The sequence below is a fragment of the Phascolarctos cinereus genome, unplaced genomic scaffold, assembly GCF_003287225.1.
Source record: "Phascolarctos cinereus isolate Bilbo 61053 unplaced genomic scaffold, phaCin_HiC Scaffold_4;HRSCAF=312, whole genome shotgun sequence".
NCBI lineage: Eukaryota > Metazoa > Chordata > Mammalia > Diprotodontia > Phascolarctidae > Phascolarctos > Phascolarctos cinereus.
In genome coordinates, this window is record NW_027555847.1 from 4,966,278 (window position 1) to 4,989,926 (window position 23,649).

At 47.1% G+C, this 23,649-nt stretch overlaps 1 protein-coding gene across 9 annotated transcripts in view; it reads right to left on the reverse strand.

Moving 5' to 3' along the window:
* ELMO1 (engulfment and cell motility 1) overlaps nt 1-23,649 on the reverse strand; it is a 411,711-nt gene that overhangs the window by 92,344 nt on the left and 295,718 nt on the right. Inside the window, exon 1 of one of the 9 annotated variants that reach the window (XM_020964355.2) lies at nt 22,029-22,249. The exons of the other annotated variants lie outside the window; for them this stretch is intronic. The gene's annotated coding sequence lies outside the window, so the exon portion shown is untranslated. Of the gene's footprint in view, nt 1-22,028; nt 22,250-23,649 lie in introns of those variants that run through there. 9 annotated transcript variants of the gene reach the window in all.

Below are 23,649 nucleotides of genomic sequence, written 5' to 3' on the forward strand. Positions count from 1 at the left end.
GCTGGGGATATTCTGGAGAAGATTACTGTTCTGGTGTGGGTTGGACTGGAGCCTCTGAAGCCACTTCCAGCCAGGAGATTCTGGGGCTTTGAGTGTATCTGAGAGCCTAGATTCACAAAATACCCTCACTTATAATATGAGGATATTTTTTCAGTATTTTCTCTATAAAAGCCAGATTCAGTATATGACTTTCCAGTACTTGGAACTTGGGACCAAGAAATGCTCAGTGAACACTCTACAATTACAAAACAGCATCCTATTGGGCACGAGCTGAGAAGGGGGCATCCAAACCAGAGACCAATGTTTCACTCCATTGCAGAAGAGATGAAGGGTTAGGTAGTCTTGATGCCCACAACTGCTGCCTCTACCGAGTGAAGTCATATAGCCTGAGGAAGGCAAGGCAGCATCTGGAAGCAGGATGGATTGTCTTTTCCAACTCATTCCACTAAGACAGAGCCTATTTCCCATCCCCTGTGCTTTCCCCAGGAGAGATCTAAAGCCGTGGAGCAGTCACCTTAACAACAGCCCCGCTGAGACAGTGGCATTCATTGTCTTACCTGTAAATTGAGTCCTCCTCAAGATGAAGGAGTTGTAGAAACATTGAGACAAACCAGCAATCTGGTCCAACAGTCATCCTTCTGCACCAGATGGTACCATTGTCTTGGATACCCAGCGCCAAGCATAATGGCCAGCGCACAGTAGGTGCTTAGTGAATGCTTGTTGCGCGGGATGGAATTGAACTCATATCACTGGCTCTTCTCCCAGACAGAGTCGTCTGAGTTGGACCAAACCTCAGAGGTCACGGAGTCCAACCTGTGCCTGTCCCAAAACAGACCAAGGGACATCTGGCTTGTCCCTGATGAGGAGGAGTCAAAGTAGAAGTGGATTCTACTTTAGGATCCCACTTCAGGGCAGCTCTAATGTAGGGCTCCTGAGCTGGGGACCACGAACACTTGATTTGAATACTCTGATAATTTCAATGTAATTGGTTTCCTTTGCAATCCTGAATCACATATTTCATCTATTTAAAGGCATTACTCTGCAAAGGGACCCTGAAGCTTCACCAGGCTTCTGGCCAAAGGGTCCATGGTGTGAACAAGACAAAGCCTCACCGGTCTAGGTACGAGGAAACTTCCTGCTGTCAAGCCTTTATCTGCCTCTCCTGGGTCCACTGCTCCTACTTATGTCCCTCCCCTCCGGGCCAAGCAGAACAAATCCCACACGATGTCCTTCCTGAGTCTTTGCTTCCCCACTGTAAGCATCTTCAATGCCTGCCTTAGACGGTGTCATGTTGAAACTCCTCACCATCCTGCTGGCATTTTTCCAAATGCTCTTGGGAGTTCACACTAACAAAAACATTCACTAGTTAAATAAATGAATGAAAGTCACTGAGGGTATATATTGGCAAACTGAGAGATATAAATAAATGCAAGGCAAGAGAAAAGAGATGAGACAAAGGGGAGTGACCATGACAGGAAGTCAGAGAAACACTGTGCGTAGACATCATAGGAGCTTCATTTAATTCCTGGCTATGCCATGCGAGATCAGTGTGACCTTGGACAAGTTAGTCAGCCTTTCTGGATCTCATTTTCCTTTTCTGTAAAATAGTAGGGGTGGGTCAGATAACCCCAGAGGTCCTTCTATTTCTAGATTTATGTTTCCATGATCTATCTTACTATGATTCAAAAACAGAACCATGAAGACCCTAAGGGTGTTGGTGTGAAAAGGCAGACTAGCTGGGCCACCCAGCATGGGCCCATAGCTGTGTCTTCACTAGCTGTGCCTCCCCCTGCCCATTTGTCTCCAGCTGCCCCCTTCTATGGCCAGTGGTGGCATCGACAGTGGGCTCTGAGCCCAGGGCTTGCCATTCTCTCTGACACTTCTAGCCCACCCTGGCTATTTCTCTCCTAATGCTCTGGCACAGAATCTAGAATCCAGCCAGGAGCTGAGAATGATTCCTGAATCCTCTCTTCTCCCAACAGGGAAATGTCCATGTTGCCTGTTGTCATCCTCTGACAGATGGTCAATACTGACCTTGTCCCAGGGACCTACGTCTGAGCTGAGGTGTGGCAGGTGCCAGGATCAGAGCCCATGTGTGTATATCTGGAGCAAGCATTGGTCTCTGTAGGCAGCAGATGGTCTTCTCTGGAGGCAGTCTCTGTCCCAGGAGGCATCAGAGGCAACACCACCTTCTCTGACCTTCCTTCCCCCAAGATCTACAGAAAGAAGTTGCACTCATGGCATGCATTAGTCACAGTCACACAGAATGCCCACAATGAAGACCACCTGGACCCACAGGCCAGAGCCAGGACACAGCTTCCTCCAACAGGAAGGAGCAATAATGCAAGCCTCCCTCTGCTTTCCAAGAAGTTCAATGGACATGTCCCAAGGTCCACAACCCACCAGAAGCTGTGTTCAAGAAAGCTCCTCAGGCTTCCTGAAAGAGTTGGCCAAGGGGTCAGCTTTGCCCCCATCCCTCATCGAAAAGAGCAAAGTCCTAGATCTACAGCCTCAACTGTCATCCAAGCATGGCCTGTCATGGCCAGCCACAAAGCCATTCAAGAGTAACTGTTGATGTTACAGCTGATCTCATCTGCCATGAGTCTCACCCACATTACCAAGCAGGTTCAAACCTAGGGGATACGTGGCAGAGCCTCCACTTTGGGGTGTCACACTATGGCCCCCCTAAGCCCAGGATTCATGGCCGGCCTAGACGCCTGAGGATGAGGAGCTGATTTAAGCCTCCAACTATCACTGCCACCTCCCTTTTAGCATACACCAGCCTGGATTCATTTCCCTTTTAAAACCTCACCAAGGAAAAATGAATGAGTGGCCAAAATCCTCTAGTAACGCTGAAGATGTTTGTGAACCCCCTTTCCCCCAGGAAATATTGAGAGCTGAATAGCAGGTAACTCTGCATAGAAACTGCAATTTCGATGTCACTGCCTTTGACGTTAAAAAAAAAAGATTTAAATTGTACATTTAAATGATTTTCAGAAATCCCTCACAAATCCTCCCTCACAAACCAATCACATGGTTGTGTTCCACAAAGGCCTCTGGGATTCTTCAGAAGTCACGATCACTAATGGCCTAATGCAAGTCACCTACTTTACTTTGGTCAGAGGTGACAGCTGGGGGTGGGAAGAGTTTGAATGCAAAATCAAACTTTCACAGCCCCAGTTTCATGATCCTGAATTAAACAAGCTTTCTGAGCAGTAACTGTCTTCTTAGCTAGGCTTGCAAATATCCAGCTTTGTGGCTGAGTGCTTTGGGCATTTCCCCCAGTATCACCATGTTATATTGGATAGTCTCATGGTTTCTGTGAGGGCGGCTTCCAGTAAGAGTCAACATCTTAGCGGGTCCTGGCTACCCTCACAGCCCACCTCCTGCTTTCCAAGAGAACACTATTCATTCCACACTAGAAATATGCCCAGTGGTTTTTGGATGGTGGGAAAGAAATGGGGGTTGAGGCAGAACAAGGATGCGCCATCTGAGGAGTTTACTTGATGAGCACATATGCAAGGTTCCTCCTCTGATGTTCAGTTGGTTGTTAACTTGGAGGCCTGGACCAGCTCATCAGATTTGTTCACCTGGACAGGAAGCAGAGTATCTCTTTGACTGCTCCCATCTGATATTTGGGTAGATCTGAGGTCCTGTGATTTCTCTCTATAGTAATGTGCATCATAGACTGTCTACCCCTGCTCCTCTCTTAGGACTCTTGTCTTGTTTCTACCAACAAGTCCTCCAAAGAGGATCTGCCCTACATCCGTGGGCCTTCCTCTGGGTCAGGGGTTCTTGTTTGTACCATGGCTCCTTTTGACAGACCAGTGAAGCCTCTGGACTTCTTAGAATCATGTCTTTAAAAGCACTGGATTTCAAAGGAAAACAATGATATTGAAACACTGTTATCAAAATATTTTTTTAAAGTTCAAAGAGCCCAGGTTTGGAGCCCCTGCTCTCAATGTTTTGATGTTATATGGGTACCAGGGGAACAGGAACAGATGGGCAGTCTACTGGTCAGTCATTCCTCACCTTGCATCTGATCGAAAGCTTGATTTCTTATCTTTTTGCTGGTCCAGAGAGTCTGGAGACTAATGTGCCCACTGGAGATTGGACTATTGGCTCCCTGAGGTTTTGGGCATCACTGGGAGTCTTGCCTGCCTTGCTTGCTGTTTCAAGCAAGATAACCAATGGCTTTCCCGATTTGTATAGCCTCCGCTGTCCTTCTATGGAAATCCAATTGAAGAGCTAAGCTACTTGGCAATGAGATGCCTCACTGTCTCAGTCTCCTAGAATAAAATCAATGATAAGAATAATAGATTGCATTGATACAAAATGTATGACGAACATCAGCTCATTAGATTAGACTCGGGTCCATATTCCCAGGTGAGACGCACAGGCCAATAAGAGACCTCATTAACCTTCTGCATGCATTCCTAAAATAGTGGCTGACAAGCGCGTGGGGTCCAGAAGAACAGGCTCTTTGGGACTGACTTCTGCTCATTCCCAGCACGGGGCTGGTGCTCCCCGGGGCAGAGTTGAGAACAGGGAATGGCAGGGCTGGGAGGGGCCTTAAAAGATAATCAGAATTCACATAGACTCCCCTTCCACAGGGCTTCAGTAAGTTGTCTGCCGGTGGTTTGGAAGAGCACCAAGTGGCAGATATGAAAGAGCAAACCTGGTATCAGGAAAAACCTCCCAACCCTGAGAGCCATCCCAAGGGGCCTGGCAGCCCTGGGCGGCAGATTGCCTTCCCTGGAGGTCTTCTAGAAATGGCTGGATTGCCACTGCTGGGCACACTGAGGAGGGACAAGGGGCTGACTAGAGGAACTGACTTCCCTTTAAATTCTGCAAAATCTTTGGGTCCTTGGATGGTAGGCATACACCTGGAAGGGACCTTAAGAGAATCGAGTCCAATCTCCCCATTTCACCGATGAGGAACATGAGGCAAGAGAAGTTCAGCAATTTCACCAGAGTCATGGAGCGACAGCAAGACTGGCGCCCGCAGCCCAGCACTCTACACTCACTACCACGCTGCCGCTTGTGACACCTGGGGTTGGTTGACCTGGCCCAAAGATCAGTGACTAATAACTCAGTGTCAATGGGAGCACTGGAGGAGGGCTTTGGCGGGATGTCACAGGTCTCCACCCTTGGCCTGGTTCTGCTCAAGGCTTTTATCAATGGCCTGGATGAAGGTATGGATGTCATGGCGATCAGATTTAGGGATGACAGAGAGCTTGGAAGGAGAGCTAATTCATCAGATAACAGAGCTGGGGATCAAAATGATCTTGACAGGCTGGAACACTGAGCTAAATCTAATAGGATGAAATTTAATCAGGATAAATATAAAGCCCCACACCTGGGTTTTAAAAATGATTGAGTACAGGATGGGGAGATGGGAGTAAAAACAGGATATGGGAGAAGAACTTGGGCTGGCCATGAACAGCAAGCCCAAAGTGAGTCACTTGTGAAACCTGATGGCCATCAGAGGGGACACCCACCATAGTCCTGCTCTGGTACCTTCCTGGGTTCTAGAGGTGACCCTGGGCTCATGGAACCCTAACCAGGACTCCTGCCCAGCCCCAGCCATGGCTTTGTTCCAGCACCCAGAGTTGTGAGAGGGGCTGGCTCTAGAGCACGGGCCCTGCCTCCTGGTCCTCCTGCATCATCATAGCCTTCCATCCCTACTCCTTAGACAGTTCAGTCCTGTTGCCTGTTTCTTGCTAGGCATTTGCAGAGTAGTCTGTGGGGACTTGGACTGCTTAAGAGTGTGGATTCAAATCAAGTCAAATCAATATGCATTTATTAAATGCCTACTATATGTCAGGCCCTGTGTTGGGGGTACAAGGAAAGGCAAAGACAGTCTCCACCTATGACAAGTTCACTAGCTGGGTGGCCATGGACAGATCACTTTCCTCCCTGCAGGGTCTGAGTGGTCCTACCTAGGTGAGTAGGCTTAGAGAGAGCCTGGAGTGTGTGTGATACAATCTCAGTCCCTGGCCCTATAAAAGATCATTCCCAGAGTCACGGAAGAGTTGCAACCTTCTCCTTTGAAGGCCATAGCCATCCTGTTGAAAGGTCTTGCACAGAATGGTGGTCCCTTCGGGCTTTGTCCTGCTCAGATCATCTCTGTAGGATTGGGGTCAATTCTGAGTGGAAAGCTGGCAAGTGTCCAGGAGGGCAACTGAATGGGGAAGGGTCTGGGTTCCATGTCATACCAGGATTGATTGAAGGGACTGGAAATACTTAGACTGGAGAAGTCTCAGGGGTCTCACGAAAGCTAACAATTACCTAGAACTTAGTAGCTTGATCAGGATGGGTTTGAATGAATAACACAGTAGAAGGAACCACTGGATTCGAAGTTACAGGGCCTGAGTTTTAATACAAGCTGTACTAATTGGGAAAGCCCCCCAATCCTTCCAGGCCTTAGTTTCCTCTCTTGTAAATTGAATTACTTGAACTTAATGCTTTTGGAAGTCCTGCCCTACAACCTTAAGATGCTCTCAATAGGCCGCACAAGGCCCAGTGGGTGGCAGCTGTTAAATCAGATTAAGATTTAACATAAGGACAAACTTCCTGACATTTGGAGCTGTCCAAAAGTGGAATGCATTCATTGCCTTGGGAGGTGATGAGCTCCCTACATCGGGAGGTCTTCAAGCACCAGCTGGATTAACTTCTGGTTGGGCATGTTGTTGAATGGTCTTCTGCTCAGGCACAAACTGAATGAGATGGTCTTGAAGGTTCTATCCAACCCTGAGATTTGATGATGGAGTCCTAGGTGGCTGTGAATTTTATAAGCCCGCTTCAAAAATATTCACCAAGGACAAAGATAATTCAGGACAGGGACTCTTAACCTGGGGGCTGTGACCCTACTTCAAAAAAAATTATTTTGATATGTATATTTCAATGGAATTGGTTTCCTTTGTAGTGCTACACATTTTATTTTATTCATTCAAACATGTATTTCTGAGAAGGGGGCTCAGCAGATTGCCAGAGGGATCCGTGACATAAAATAGGCTAAGCCAATTAAAGAAAGTGTTCACTGGGGCCAAACTCCTATCTTGCTGATGGCAGCGACCCCAGAACCTGAGGTTATTAGCCCTTCAGAAAACAGATACCGAGTTAGTCTTTGATTCTGTCTTGCCTACATACAGCCATTCATGACACCAGGTGGCATGCGAACCTGGCATCCTGCCCACGCGGTTTTAAATTTCACTGGAATCAGAGCCAGGGAAGCCTTTATTGAAATGCAAATCAGAGCTGTATCCACAGGTCAGTGCCAAGGTTATTTATATTTGGAATGTTGCTGCATCTTCCCACCTTCTGTACTGCATTAAGGCCCAGAAAGCATGGCCAGAAAGGTGCATGCTGGGAACAAGGTACCTGTGAGTGGCTCTCAGAACACAGGGATGTTTCATGTTCTGCAGAACCCTCCCTCCAAACCACCCCAGCTCACCATAATCAGCAACCCGGATAAAGCCAAACTCCCCAACTTTAAGTAGAATTGATAGATGAATGGAACGCTTTGTTAATGGGGACGCTACTTTCCTGCCTGCACACAAGATTCATATCAGTGAACTGAATTAATCCATCTCTTTACAGGCCTTGGAAGTTGTGAATCAGGGACTGCCAAAGAAGATGGAGGGGTCATGAGAACAGAAGGAAAAAGTCTTCTCAAGATAGGACTCTGAGAGAAAGTTCAGGGAGGATCATGCTATATAACTGAAGAGACTCAGCAATCTGGAGGGCCCTAGAAGTGACAAGTAGGTGATAGAAAATTGGGAAGCCTTGGGTGCCATGATGAGGATGAGTATGAAAGTCATTTATTGTCCTGCCTTTCCTTTAGTTTCCTCATCAGTAAAAGGAGGAAATCATGAAAAGTGAAAAAAAATCGACCACTTCCAAGGACAGCAAAGTGGCAGATTAATTCAATTCACTGGTATGAATCTTGTGTGCAGGCAAGAAAATAGCATCCCCATTAACAAAGCATCTTGTTCATCTATCTTTTATCCTTAAAGATGAGGAGCCTGGCTTTGTTTGCGTTGCTGATAACGTTGAGTTGTGGTGGACTGAATGGCGTTGGGATGCAGTCAGTTTGACAGTGGTGGTGGTGGTGGCGGTGGTGAGGAACCTGTCATTCCCACCACTGCTACAATGGCTCCCATTAATCCCATGTCAGGACCCCAAACTGTGTGGCTGCCAGTACAGGGATAACCCAAGAAAGGCGACCTCTTGACAAGTAATACACATGACACAGAAAGTCTGGGCACCAAGGAGACACCACAAGAGACTGACAATATCAGACCAAGAGATGCTCATTTGGAGGGAACCCAGTGAGGACAGCTCCCAGATGCCTGCAAGAGGTAAGCATGGTGAGTGAATTCTTTTTTTTTTAAATAATTGATTTGTTTTTAGTTTACAACATTCTCTTTCATAAGATTTTGAGTTTTAATTTTTTCTCCCCCTCCCTCTCATATCTTCCCCAAGATGGCATGCAATCTGATATAGGCTCTACTTATACAATCATATTAAACTCATTTTCCCATTAGTCATGACGTAAAGAACAACTAGAACTAATGGGAGGAACCACGAGAATGAAGCAATAAAACAAACCAGCAAAGGAAAAGGAGAGCAAACAGTCTGCTTCCATCTGCATTCTGACTCCGTAGTTCTTTCTCTGGATGTGGATGGCATTTTCCATCATGAGTCTTTTGGAGTTGTCTTAGGTGGTGAGTGAATTCTTTAACAATGTCTAAGCACCTCTCATTATTACCTTGTGGGAACAAAACCAGAAAGTGGTGGCAGAGCCGTTTCAGGCTTCTCTGTTTGTTGGACATCAAAACTGTGGTGACCAAAAAGGAACTGAAAGACTTACAGGCCATGAGCAGCGATGCCTTTTGTGTAGAGGAGGGCATCAAAGGTATTGTCCAGGAGAGGCGGCCAGCATGCCCAAGTCAGAGAAGACCCAGGAGGCCTCTGGGATTTCAGGTATGGCTAAGACTTGTACAGCACAGGAAGACAGGGACAAGTTGGGATAAAAATTGCTGAGGTGAAGAGATGACAGACCCTTTGAAATAATGAGGTCTAAAAGGATATTTTGGAAGGCATCAACAATTAAATTAATTTGAGGAAGCCATGAACCTATCAGCTGTGGGACTGGGCGCCATCTGCTTTTCTAGTAGACTCCCAAAAGATGAGGCTTGAGCCACCCTACCTGAGTCATGCTGAATAAACATTGGCCACTCACTCACTTGGGCATCCAGGTGGCATAGCAATGGAGTGTCAGCCCTGCGGTCAGAAAGACTTGAGCTCCTAATTTGATCTCAGACACTTCCTAACTGTGTGTGATCCTGGGCAAGTCACTTCACCCTGCTTGCCTCAGTTTCCTTATCTGTAAAATGAGCTGGAGAAGGAAATTGCAAACTACTCCAGGATCTTTGCCAAGAAGACCCCAGATAGGGTCCCAGAGAGTCCGATATGACTGAAAATGACTCAGTAGCAACAACACTCACTCAAGCAAAACGCCAGCGTGTGAAATGAAAGGCGCTATCTTCATGGAGCTTACATTCTACAGCGGGAGAAGGCGTGTGTGCATGCGTGTGCATGCGTGTGTGTGTGTGTGTGTGTGTGTGTGTGTGTGTGTGTGTGTGTGTGTGTGAAAACAAGGTATGTTAAGGGCAAAGGGAGGGTGGAAGGGAAGGAGGGAGAGAGGAAAGGAGGGAGGAAGGAAGGAGGGAGGGAGGGAGGGAGGAAGGAAGGGAGGGAGGAAGGAAGGGAGGAAGGAAAGGAGGGAGGAAGGAAGGAGGGAGGAGGGAGGGAGTTAAATGCAATCTCAGCTGTGCTTTGATTTACTCTTTTCCAGTCTTGCCTTCAAGACTTCGCTCCAGTCCCAGCCTTGGCAGAAGGCTTTGCGCAATCCTCCTCCCCTCCCTGCGCCTTCTCTCTGAGATGAGCCCCAGCCGATCCTGTGTCTCTCTGGCTTGTACATCGCTGTTTATGTATTCTCTCCCCATTAGGCTGTGAGATCCTCAGGGGCAGGGACTGTCTTTTGTTTCTCTTGGTACCCCTAGTGCTCAGCACAGTGCCGGGCACACAGTAAGTGCTTAATAAATGCTTTTTGCCTGACAGTCCCTTACCGCCTCACCAGCTGCAATGCTGGCCAGCCTGAGACCATCCCCAGGAGGTTTTCACCCTCTCATCTCAGGAGAATTGGCCTTGGGCCTCCACTGCCTGGGCTGACAAGTGACCTCCTCGCCTGACACACTCCTCCAGGCAGGCCACACACATGCTTCACCTGACCCGTGAATCCCCAGCCATCTTCCCACTAGCTGTCTGGCTGTCACACGTGTACACTCGCCAGTGTCCTCCCCATCACCTCCACTTACAGAGATCATGGTCTCATTGTCTCTGCTACAGCTTCTGAGGGGGTGTGCCCATTTACCCCCACCCCTCCCTCCTCACCTTCTATGTTTCCTAGACCTCAGTGCCCATCCTGATCACCCTCTCCCATGGGTGATATCTCTTTCTCTAGCTCTCTTCCCTTTCCTTCTTGCATCCTGGTCTCAGCATAGTGCCTGCCACACAGGAGCTGCTTGATACATGCTCCCTCATTCATTCATTCATTCATTCATTCATTCATTCATTCATTCATTCGTTCATTCATTTGTTCAACTCCTTTACCACCTTCCTGGTTTTCTGACAATTTGGCAGCTTTGCTGAGATTACACAAGCGAGGTCCTCAGCCCTGGCACTGGCCATGCACTGAATGGATGATGTGGAATCAACAAGGCCAGTTGTGCCCAGGCTCTGAGGCTGACTTACTGCATTTGCTCAAGAACTAATTACCTGTGAGCTAAGAAAGAGCAGCGAGTTCACCCGTGGCCTCCAGTGACTGATAAAGCTTAACCGCTGTCAGAGTGGCTATATGCATTATTGAAGGATTAAAAATGAGGCATTGTGGCCTCAAATCTGGGCATTACTGAGACTCAGGAGAGCTGGAACAGAGAGGAGACAATCACGTCTTTCCATTGTGAGGGATAACAAGACACAGGAGTCATTGGGACATGGAGCATATTGATTTCCAGACATTGTAAATGTCTAATGGCTTCTCATCTCAGAGGATTCTAGCCTAGTTCCCAGTACCCAGTAAGAGCTCAATAAGTGCTTGTTGACTAGAATAGACTGAACACTATTTCCAGAGCCACAAAGACCCGGGTTCAAATCCCACCTTTGACACTTTTGAGCTATGTGACCACAGACCAGTCATTTTAACAGCTCTGAACCTCACCTTTCTATCTGTAAAATGGGTAAGACAATAGCACTTGGCCCACAGCAATTATATTGCTGTGAGGATTCAATGGAATCTCATATTTGTTTGCACTTTGTAGACTTTAAAGTGCTCTATACATGTCAGTGATCACTAGAAGGAATGTCATGGAGACCCATGGTTTTTTGTTGCTTTTTAAAAAAAGTTTTCCCGTAACTCTCAGAAGAGTATCCAGGGTGATGCTTGTGTCTGGGGCAATCTCAGGCTAAGGATAGGGAGGGAGGGAGGAGGAAGGAAGGAAGGAAGGGAGGAAGGAAGGAAGGGAGGAAGGAAGGAAGGAAGGAAGGAAGGAAGGAAGGAAGGAAGGGAGGGAGGAAGTGAATTGGTGTTTCCAGATAATTGAGGGGATGGCCCAAGAAAAAGAACTTAGATCAAAAATGGTCAGTGAAGCAAGACTATGGACCGTCCCCTCTGCAGAGTCTGACTGATCGGCCCTCTCAGTCCCAGAGGCTTAAACGTGCCCTCTCAAGGTGGTCCAAGTTCGATCTACTTTTCTTGGCTGCCAAATCACCCTGCTGACTTCATTGAGCTTACAGTCCCTTAATACCCTCAGATCTTCTTCAGTCTGATTGTTTTCATTTTATTTTCTCCTGCATTTTAAATCATCAACAAACACAAACATTTTAATACACAAAGAAAAGCAAGAAAGAACATTGTCTCAAACAAAAAAATGTGGGAGGGGACACGGAGCACTTTCATCATCATCATCATCATCATCGAAGCAGCTAGCACTGATATATGGCTTTTAAGTTGCAAAGAGATTGACGTATCTCATTTGATCAGTTTTGCTCCTACCTCATTGAATTCTATATTTCTTTTTCTAAAAAACATCTGTATCTACAAGAATTCCATAGTTCTTCAGGCAAAGGATCTTTTTTGGACACTCTTCTGTCCACCCATGCCTCCGTTACTTGTGCTTGATGATTCGACCCAGAACGATGGCGTCATTAATCCCTCTTCAGCCCTGTTTAGAGGTCGGTGGGAATTCCAATCCAATGCTTGCACTGGGGTTGAGTGCTGTTCCAACCCATCTTTCTCAGTGGCTTTCATTGCTTAGAAGATTGTGATGACTAGTTTCCTAACCTCGTGTCTGGAGCTGTCCAGGGATGATTGTTGCTCATCTTAGGGAGAAATGCGGCCCAGCTCATCCCTTCCTTCCTCAGGTCAGTCTCAGGAGACGATTTGTCCCGATGTGTTGCCAGCCAGCTTATACAAAGGGCCATGCCAAGGTGGAGGAAGGAGAGTGACTGGCAGTTCCTGCCTTGTTGATTTTCATCAGTTACATGAAGTAGCTCCATTTGGAAATCCTAATGTCTAAAGTTGGACGTTTCTCTTCAAACAAGCCTTATCCCTTGGGATTTTATCATTCGTCCTACTTTTCTGGTCCTCTGTGGAGGGCAGATGGATTTTCCTGTAACCTGGCTTTGATGGGATTATTTTTGAATATTGTATTGAATTAGCTTATCACTACAAAAAATAAATCCTGTCTGGCAAAAGAAATAATGACTTGAGAGAGGAAAGCCAGTCTCATTAACTTGGTCAAACAACTGATTAAAAAGAGAAACAGCAACAAAGTGATGTCAGGAGGCCTTTAGCGATGGACTTTCTATAGAATTACCTTTAAGCCTCACATTAATTGTGACATTCACACATGTCCTGACTATTGCTCCTTCATCTTGCCGCCATGTGAAATGGGTGAATGTTTAGGAGAAACCCAGCAGGCAAAGCTGGGTCAGAGGTCTCAGCAAATTGATAACTCCAAATGGATGGGGAAAAAAATTTATGGTTACTGGCAAATACATTAAATGTTTTGACTTAAAGATGTACAAGGTGTAGGTAGAGCTAGAGATGTACAAGGGGTAGGGACTAGAATTGTGCCATCATCACTATAGGGAACTCCCAGGTGAGGAAAGTCCTTCTACCAATGCAGGTTGGCACTTCTTCTGCAATTTATAGTCTTAGAGAGCAGCCCAAAGCACTGAAGGTTAAGTGATCTTCCCAGGGTCACGCCAACCAGCATATGTTAGAATTCAGATGTTCCTTGACTCCAAGGTCAGCCTTCTCCATGACTCCATGGAGCCTCTCATTAGATGTACATATTAATATTTATTTAAACTTCATCCCCAAGACCCACAAATCATCAAGACATAGAGTATATTGCCTTCCAGGCATTATAGGGTATATGCCTTCTCCTCTCGGAGGCACCTAAAACTGATTTCCTAATGTAATAACCTCCCAATGAGCCTCCTGCTTCCAACCATTTATTCCCTTCTATCTCTTTTCTACTCAGTTGTCAACGTAATCCTCCAAAAGCTCACATCTACTCCTCCGATAGTGACTAAGGGATAAAATGCAAACTCCTAAATTTAGCCATGAAAGAAAACCCTTCACAGTCTGGTGTTAGCTGCCTTTCCAGACCTTTCTTCACACTCACACATTCCAGCTAAATTGTCACATTTGTTACTCCCAGGAATCAACATTCCATTTCCAGCCTTTGAGCCTTTGCTCACTCTCACATCTGGAATGTTCTCTCTCCTCCATGTTTAGGACTCTTTAGCTTCCACCAAGGTTCAAGTGCTCCCTTCTTATTAGGGATGATGAGAACTTTTAGTTACATTACTATTAGTTACACATGTTAGTGGCATTCCCCTTGTTAAAAGACCAGATACTTACTTATCTTTACACATGATAGAACTCTTAAAAGAATGGAAGCTCCCTCTAGGCAGCAAGTGTTTGGTTATTTTACATGTGTATCCCTAGCACCTTCCAGAGTGTCTAGGGATGGGGACTGTTCTTGTGATTTTACTGGGAAAGGCAGCTCCCAAGTAAGTTGCCTCCCTCTGCCCATGCAGCTTGGCACCTTCTCTGCTCCTCAGAGCAACAGAGCATTCTCCAGAGTACCAAGAGATTAATTAACCCTGGGTCACCCAGCCAGAAGAAGTGGGACTTGAACTCCACCCAGGCTTTGTGGTCCCAAGGTTAACTCTCTTTGATCTACTGTGCCAAGCTGCTTCTCACATAGGACTTAACAAGTGTTTGCTGATTGCCGTTTAGAGATAGTCATGAGTTCTTGGGGTATACAAGCCCTCATGCTCTGCTTTGGAAGACAGAAGGAACCTGCAGCTTTGGATGCAGAATGAGACATTTTTGGACATGGTGCGTGGAGGGATTAATTTGTTTGGTTGTTCGTATTTATTACAAGGGTTTTGGATTTCTTTTGCCCTTTTTTTCTGCTGGGGAGAGAAAAGGAATGTTTTTCAGTTGAAAAAACTAACAGCAAAGAAACAGGCAATGGCTCTGCCTTCCAAGACTTCATTGCCTTGTTAGTCTGCTGTGGGGCAGGGGTCTCTTCTGAACCAGGGGGAAACTTAAGGATTTTATCTCAACCATCCTAACTACACTGTTATTACATATTTGCAGGTTGCTCTATTCACTTTTCAGGGATGTTTGAGATGAATGAAAAGCTTGAGGCCACCCCCATGGCTATGAGGCACTAACTCTCCCAACCTCCTTCAGGTCTAGAGATTCCAGTGCCATGATAGACCCTAGAGGGCCTCATGCACTCCCGCAATGTATTGGAAGCCAAGAAGGGACCTTGGAGTGGCCAGACACAGACTGGCCAAGCTCTGGCTGATTTTGCTAATGCTGATGGCCTTCTAGAACTCTGCCTGGAGGTCCTACCCTTGTGGATGGGGAAGAAGCTAGAGTTTGGGTTGACCTTTCTATAACTCCCCAAGCAGAGCAGGACCCTTCATCTCTCCTGTTGGATACCAGGAGCCGCAACTGCCCAGTGACCTGGCCAGCTAGAGTCAGAAGTCTTGAGGTGACAGGGTTAGTTAACACCCCTGATACAGGATGGAAGAGTCACAGCTACCTGGTGTCGCTTCTTTCCTGGTAAACGGTCATTAGACTAATCTGGGTGCTCTCTTTAGTGACTGACTGAAGGCAATACATATGAGGGAGAATAAAGCCATATTTCATTAGTCTCCAACGTCTAGGAATTATGCCAGGGAGTGACTCTAGGTGACAGCCCACCCACCACAGACCGCTAGATGGAGACCCGAGGCGGGGTACATAATTGCTTCTTGGCCCAGAGGAAGGGAGAGCTTTTGTTTGGGTATCTAGAAGTCACATTTGGGTAAGGGCTTCCCTGAAGGCAGGGATAATCCAGGCAGTATTAGAATAGAAGAGAAAGGTAGAGATGGCCAGCAAAGGGTGGGTGCAATCAACCTTGACAGTGTCAGCCAAAACAAAAATTCAAGAGCTCTCAGCTCAGAGCACTTCATGGCAGTATTACATGGAACCACACATACACAATGGAAGCAATTTAAGTCTCCAATAATAGAGGGATGATTAAACACATTAACGTAAAGGAACCTAGAATGCAATTAAGATGAGCACGTACAAGAAATACAAAGCACGATGGAAAGACCTTTATTGAAATAATTCCGAGAGTAAAAAGCAGACCGGTAGGACATACTATGACCATCTAAGAGGTGAGTGAGAATGAATGGATAAAGAAAGAATCTGGATGGGGCAGAGAAACGCAGGGTTATGATACTTTAAGCACCAAAATGAATGAATTTAAATGTAAATAACTATTACCTTTCTAGAATGATCGATCGCGCAGTCATCATTTCCAAATATTATGCTTTCAAGCCAAGGTTGCTTATTTACTGTTCCTCACAAATGTCATCCCATTTCTTACTTTCACATCTTTGCATAGGCTGTCCCCCAAGCCCCTTCCTCACCTCTTCCTCTTGGCCTCTCCACTTTCTTTCACAGCTTAACTCAAGAGCCAGCTCTTACATGCAGCATTCTCTCCCTGTTTAGTCCACACCCTTCTACTCACCATGATTAAGGCCTGACTCCCCCCAATTACTTTGTGTTCATTTTACATATTTGTGTATATATCTTCTGTGTATATGTTACTTCCCCTAGGAGAATGGAAGCTTCCAGTGGGCAGGGACTCTATTTTTGTCTTTATCCTCAGTACCTAGTACAGTATCTGTGCATAGTAGCTTTTCACTATATACTTACTGAGCCGAATTGAATTGTAACAATTTTCAGTGTAAATTTTCTTTAAAAATATTTAATTTTTAAAAACGAGACAATCTGTGATGAGCAGAGAATATTGGCTGTCGAGAAAGCATTACTTGCTTGGCATCAAAGTAGTACTTCCAAGTAATCTAAAGTATAATGCTTCCTTGTCTCTGAGGTTCTGATATTCCAGCATCTGAAATAGGTTTCCTATTGTAAGAGTCTCTTAATTGATGTACTTGCTTCATCCAGTGGTAGACAGTTGCCAAATTGAGACTCCTAGGGAACTGGTCTGACTATGTCACTCCTGTGCCTGCTCAGGATTTCTGTGGGCCCCCTTGTGCCTCTTCTAAGGGGACTCTGGTCTGAAAAGTCTTGCCCAAAGCACAACCTCTATGCACCACAATTTACTCTTGGTCCAAGCCCTGCCTTATTCCTGTGTATCCACTGTGTGCTGTGGTCGGCAGCCTACTGCAACATTGTAACATCCTCAGGTACTTCTGAAAATCTCAGCCTGGGCTAGGAAATGCCTACCAGCACCTTGAACTGCCTGTTCCACAGACACCTTACACTCCACATGTCCAAAATGGAACTCATTATCTTTTCCCTAAACCCTCTCCTCTTCTGCTATTCGGGGCACCACCTAACAGCATTAAATTGGTGAGCACACCTAAAAGCAATAAACCCCAATGCTGGCCAGGATGTAGAGAAATAGGTACAGCCATTCCTAGTTAGTAAAATTTGTGGAGCTGTAGAACGGTTTTTGAAAAGCAATTTGGCCATGTGTAGTAAGTTACAAATATAATCAGACCCTTTCACCAAGTAATCGTGTTTTTGAAAACATACCCTGAAAGTATTATCAAAAGCAACAGTAGAGCCATCGGTCCAATGCTTTCATAGCAGCATTATTTGTAATTGTAAAACAAACAACCAAACCTGGAAACAAGCTGAATGTCCAAAAACAGAGGACTAGTCACATGAGCTGTGGAATGACAATGTCATGAAATACACAAATGGATCATTGGTCTCAAGAATTATAGGAAGACCCTTATAAAAGAAACGCTTGTTGACTGTCTAATGCCTCATGCTGAGAAAAGGTAGGAGAGTGATGGAAAGGTCAGAGAAGACCCCTCCTGTGGAACAAAGGTGCCACAGCAGGGAAACTGAGGGAAATCAGAGGGTTAGGAATCCCCTCCCCCCAGGGCAAAGCAGACTTAGGGAAAGCCAGATGATTCCATCAACCTAAGCACTTCCCTTTCTTTCTCAAAGCTTTGCATGGTTTCTAGAGCAGCTTTCTGCATGGGGATGTTGAAAGAGGAGGCAGAACCAGGGACACGTCTACCCAGACCAGGGCCAATGGCATTTCCCTCTCTTTGCTAAAGCTGGGGCCATTCCCTAGAACCTAGACTCTGAAGGGAGTCTGGGGCTGGGCTGCTCCTGAGTGAACCTGGGACTAGGTTCATGGTGTAGTTATTAAGAAGTCAATGGCCTTATTTAGTTGGGGTCCCTGTGGCCATTTTTCAGGTTTTCAGTCTTTGACAAGGAGGGCTGATCCTCTCATGAGATGAAAGCAGGGGATGGAGCTGAAGCCACAACCCTCCTCCCCCTGGCTGACCCCAGCGCTCCTGCACAGAATGGACGTTTAAGGAAGCCCAAGGTGTCCCGGCAGCTGTCAGGGGCTGCCACAGATAGTGGCAATCTGTCGGGACTGGCCCCCACTTTGGGCTCCCAGCCTCCTCTGTCCTTCTCTGATGTGTTTGCTTTTGTTACAGTTTAGATGAGATGTGCCAAAGGGAACAAACTTCCAGGTTGGGAGGATGGGGGGGGGGCCTGCTGCCTGGAGTCCAGGAACTGATGAGATGGTTTCATATTTAAGTTGTATCTTATTCTGCTAGCACCCCACTAGGGAGGAAATCTTGCAAGTGAAGTTGCTAAAGGCAGTTCTGTGAGAGAAGGGAGAAGGTAGGAAAGGCACTTTGTAGACCTTCAAACATTGCAGCTAAGGGACGCCACAGTAGACAGAGTGCTGGGCTGAGTCAGGAGGACCTGGTTCAAATCCTGTTTCAGACCCCGCCTAGCTGAGTGACTGAGAAAATTGCTTTACCTCTCCCAGCCTCAACTCTCTCATCTGTAAAATGGGGACGATAACAGCACCCACTGCCCAGGGTTGTTGTGAAGATCAAATGAGATATTTGTGTTTGTTGTGATGGTGGTTGTCCAGTTATTTCAGTCATGTGTGACTCTTTGTGACCCCATTGGGGGTTTTCTTGGAAAAAATACTGGAGTAGTTTGCAATTTCCTTCTCCCGCTCATCTTACATATGAGGAAACAGAAGTAAATAGGGGTAAGTGACTTGCCCAGGGTCACACAGGCAGCAAGTGTCTGAGGCTAGATTTGAACTCAGATCCTCCTGACTCCAGGGCCTGCACTGGATCCACGGTGCCACCCAACTGCCCACATTTTTTACAACTATTAAAGCACCGTCTAAATGTTAGCTATTGTTCTTATTGTTCTGGACTACACCTATTATTTCATTGGAATAGGGAATTCCCAGTAGCAAAGCTCCCCTTATCAATGCATATCACCAAAAGCCCTGCAATTTAGAGTCCTGGAGAGCTGCCCAGGACACCAAGAAATAACGTGACTTGCCCAAGGTCAGTGGAAAGACCTGAATGCAGGTCTTGGTGACTCTGAAGCTGATTCTCTACCAGGCCTAGCATCACTACTATTATTATTTACTGGTGAAGAAGTCCTTGCCATATTGGGGTGTGTGCATGTGTGTGTGTGTGTGTGTGTGTATCTTGAGTGCTTTCCTATATATACCAAAGAGAATTCACCTAGTCTGAAGCTGAAATCCCAGGTTTCCATTTGCTATCTGTACAGCCTTGGACAAAGTCACAACCCCTCTGGGCCTCAGTTTCCTCATCAGTAAAATGAGGAGTGGGATTGGATGACTCTTTTCTGGCCCAAAGTCCATGATCTTATGTATAGTATGTTCAATGTTCTCCCATAATTCAGTTTTCTAACACCACCATCAAGTAAGATTTCCCAATGCTGAATGAGGATATTCATTAAGATCACCTTTGAGAAAGAAGTTTGGTTGTAAGACAGCCTTAGCTTGGCTTAGATGAATCTTTCTCTCCTCAGTGTCCTCATCAATAATCCCCCTTGATCTCACAAGGCTGCATTTCCAATGTGGTGTTAATGACCCTAGCCATACATACTTCTTGCCTTTGCCACCTGTGGTTGGACATTGAGAAGTAAGACTCATATCATGTACTATTCCAGGCTTAGAGACTAAGGTTCCCACCTGCCCTTCCTCCCTTGGTCCTGCAATGCTTGGAAACAGACAAGAAAAGAATCCCTTTCAACTGGGAGGATGGAAGATTGAAAATTCCATTAGCCAATAAGTAACTCTCTGACAATGGCTCTTTGGCTTGAAATCAACTGACCAGCATTCTCTATGACATGCGTGTCAACTTGACAAGCCAACTTTAATTTTACAAATATGTCCCTTGCCAATCCTTGAGCTTAGAAACATTACCAGGAGGAGGTCATGGGGAGAAGCAACAGAAGAGACACTGAACCTTGGTGCCTCAGAGGAAACCGAATCATTTCCAACCCCAGGACTCCAGTTTCCTCTCTGTCTGAGTTCATAGACAAAAGAATGGCTCATTCCTGGACTCCTTTGCAAGCTCCTTGGGGGATAGCCTGGGCAGAGAGCATCAAGGGCTTTCTTGAGATGGGCGCTATTGGCTGAATGATTACGTGCCAATAGCAAGAAGAAAGGGAGATGAGAAACTTTGAGACCCAAGCCATGATGACTTCATCTGGGAATTAACTGTTAGCTTTGACAAAGGTTAAAGACTTTCTAGCACTTCTAGCTGGTGGGGGGAAAGGGTGGGAAGAGGTGGGGCTGCAGTTCCAACCAATTACTGCCAGAGGCTGGTGCCCCAAATGGGGATGTATTTAGTAACTCAAATTGTTGGGTGGAACTCAAATTGAATTAAGAACTGCAATTGCCACTTACTCCTCTTATGAATTGGAATCCCCAGAAATTAGCATCAGAGAATGCTCAAGACATAGCTGTACTAGACCTCTGACCTCTACCTGTGTAAGGACTCTATATGCAGGGTGGTCACCTACCCTGTCCCATTGAGCCTGAGAGAAGAATTCGACCCCATCCAGCCTAGCCCAGCCCAGCTGGAACACCAGGGAGATTCCTGGGGACGCCTGCTTTCAATCTCTCCTTCTGTGAGCTCTCCGGGTTCATCTCCCCTGTGGAAGCCAAGTGCAGCTCACTGTCTTCCCTACACACTGTCCCCATCACCTCTCTCCTTGCTTGGGGCTAAATTATCACGATTCTTTTAACCTTTTCCTTACAGCTTCCAATCAGCATACTAGAAAATGCAGGGAGAGCACAATCTGTGGGCTTACGAGAAACCATATTATTCTACGGGTGGACTACCCCAAGTGAGCACGTCCTTTTTTGCACCCTTTCCTGGATACCTAAGACCCAACTCTAACTGCCAAGCAACTGTCATTTTGTCCTTCTGCTAGCCATGTGAGACAAAGAACACTCGGGCTCAATTGGTTAAACATGCAGAGTGAAACCCCGGGGTTAAGCAGGTTTTTGGCGGCAGCCTCTTGCTAGGTAATACCGATTGTCCGAGAGAAGGGAGCTACGCGGCCAAAGTCTGCACCCATGCCCACCGCTCTAACACCTCGAACCCCCAAGGATTCCTCCGCTGGGTCTGGGTTCCATCTGACTACCCCCATACCCCAGGAGCTGCCCCAATTCCACCTTCATTGTTAGTTTCACAGGGTTGCTTCATCATTTCCCCTATTGCTGCTCAAAGAATGAGAGACTTTCATCTTCGCTGACAGTATTAACCCCTAGGGCACTGAGCAGCAGTTCTGAGAACATCCTTTGCCTAAGAAGCCACAGCTTCTGCACTTCCCATGTGCCAAGCCCCTACCCTAACTTTGCAGACCCTGGTTTTCCTGGGTTCAAAGGGAGGGAAGTCCCATTCTGGGTCTCCCAGTCATTGCTTCTGACTCACCCAACCAACGAAGGAAGAACAGGCTTGAGCCTTGGGTGCTTGCTGAGTGCTGGTGGATTGAATTGGAAAGACCCAATCCATTTCAAAGAGGAGATTCATTTGGAGAACTGAAGGAAGAGAAGAGCGAGGCCAGGGGCAGCTGAGCTGAGCGGAGCAAGGCATGGACATCGCTGCTCTCTCAGTCCTCTGGGGGGCTTTGGGCCAGGGCTGGGCAGACCATTGTCATGACCTCCTCTTTCACTATGCACACGCTGCTGGCTCCACACAGCAGCAGCTCCTGGTCCTGAGCCGAGAGCGTTCTCGGTTCGGGCAGGGCATCCCATTGTCTCTTTCCATAAAGGGATATTTATCTTCTTTGAAATGGACTGATCCACACAGGGAGGGAACCCAGACCTCCTTCCACGCACTAATCCTCATTAGGCTAACTGGCATCCCATGTAACAGCCAGCAATATCTCACCATCCCCCAGGAAAGCCTGCTAGGTAACCCCCAAATCACGAGGCTGACTAAGTCTGGGGCACGCTTTTTCCTCACGCTCTGAGCTCCTTAGAACAAGAGCAGGACAAAGGCACATTTCTGTCAAGCTGAGGTTTACTCACAGAGGTCCTGGAGGGCCATCGTTTCCACCGCGAGCCTGGGGCCGGGAGCCGTAGGATGCCGTGTGTGTGTGTGTGTGTGTGTGTGTGTGTGTGTGTGTGTGTGTGTGTCCTTCTGCCTGCCTGGGCGGCTAACGCCGAGCTGGGTGAGCAGATGGTCCTTGGGGAAGCTCTTTAAGGAAATCCGTTTTCCAGTGAGCCATGTGAACGGAGCCCCGCTGCACACCTTGGCATGGCAGGCAGCTCAAGTCCAGAAGAATAATAAGCACGGGGTTTTGCTTATGTTGATAGTGCGAGAGCCCAAGGGTGCTCCGATTGGCAGGAGCCAAGGACAGAGCAGCCAATCCCGGGGAGGCTCCATTCCAGGGAAGCTCCTGCTCGTTTATTTAGCATCTTCAGAAACCAGCTTTTTGAGGAAGGTCTTTTTGCTTCGAATATCACAGGAAACAAAGCATCCCTTAATCTCGTTCTGGGGGCCCCAGGTCCTTCTGACTTCCCATCCTCCCTTCGCCAATGTTCCCGATGAGGCACCTTGTTTCCCGTTCAGAGGAAAGAGCCTGGTGATAGGCTGGTGAGAGAGTTCAAATTCATCGTCTTCCACCTTGTTGAGAGAAGAGGAGGGGAGAGCACCCGGGCTCAGTAATTACGGATTCGGTCGCCATGGAAACCGACGGGATGCAGCGAGCTGGATTTGTGTAGAACAGCTGCTGCCAGACTAAGAATCAACCGCAATCTTGTGGCCTGCTCCCTCCCTCCCTCTCACCCCCCTGGCTGCTGGGATTTGGTTGTGAGTTTGTTTTCCCCTTCTTTCTCTTGACATCCAGTATTTAAACCTCAGGACCAGGGTGTTGCCCCGCTTCTCAGAAGCACACAGCGCCTCCGTTCCTTGGGCGCCAACTTAGAAATGCCCAAGGCCATGAGGCTTGCCTGGCACGGCATCCATCTGGGAATGTGGGCATGATGCGGGTCCTCGCGGCGCGCGCGCACACTCACTTCAGTTCTGTAGTTACTAACCTGCAGCACGACTGCAGAATGCCTTTAAATCTTTAACTCAGTGTCCAAGGGCCCTGAGCGTCAACACAAGCAACATTTGGATGGAATCTGCCTCTCCCTCAGGGCTCCAGGTTTGCTTCAAGTCCCTGAAGACACCAGTGTTTGGGGTTCCATTCGTTCCCTCATCACTCCCTCTGCCGAACCCCCAAAGGGAAGCTCAGTGTCCTTGCATTCTGCTCCAGACGCTTCCTTCCTCTCCTCTCCTCTCCTCTCCTCTCCTCTCCTCCTCTCCTCTCCTCTCCTCTCCTCTCCTCTCCTCTCCTCTCCTCTCCTCTCCTCTCCTCTCCTCTCCTCTCCTCTCTTCCCTCTCTTCTTCTCTAGTGGTTCCATATCCATGGGGTAGAAAGGGGGCTGCTTCTGGAGGTGTTGCAAGCTTCTTACCTGGCAGCAGAGACCACCACTGGGCAGGGATTCATAGAATACTTACTTCAAGGCTTGCAGAGCAACTGAGGTATATTACTGTCATGAGATTCTTGAGAAAGCCTTGGAAGATGGCAGTGCAGATCATGTTCCCCCACTGTACACATGAGGAAGGTGAAGCCCAGAGAAGGGTCACACAGTTAGCAGATGC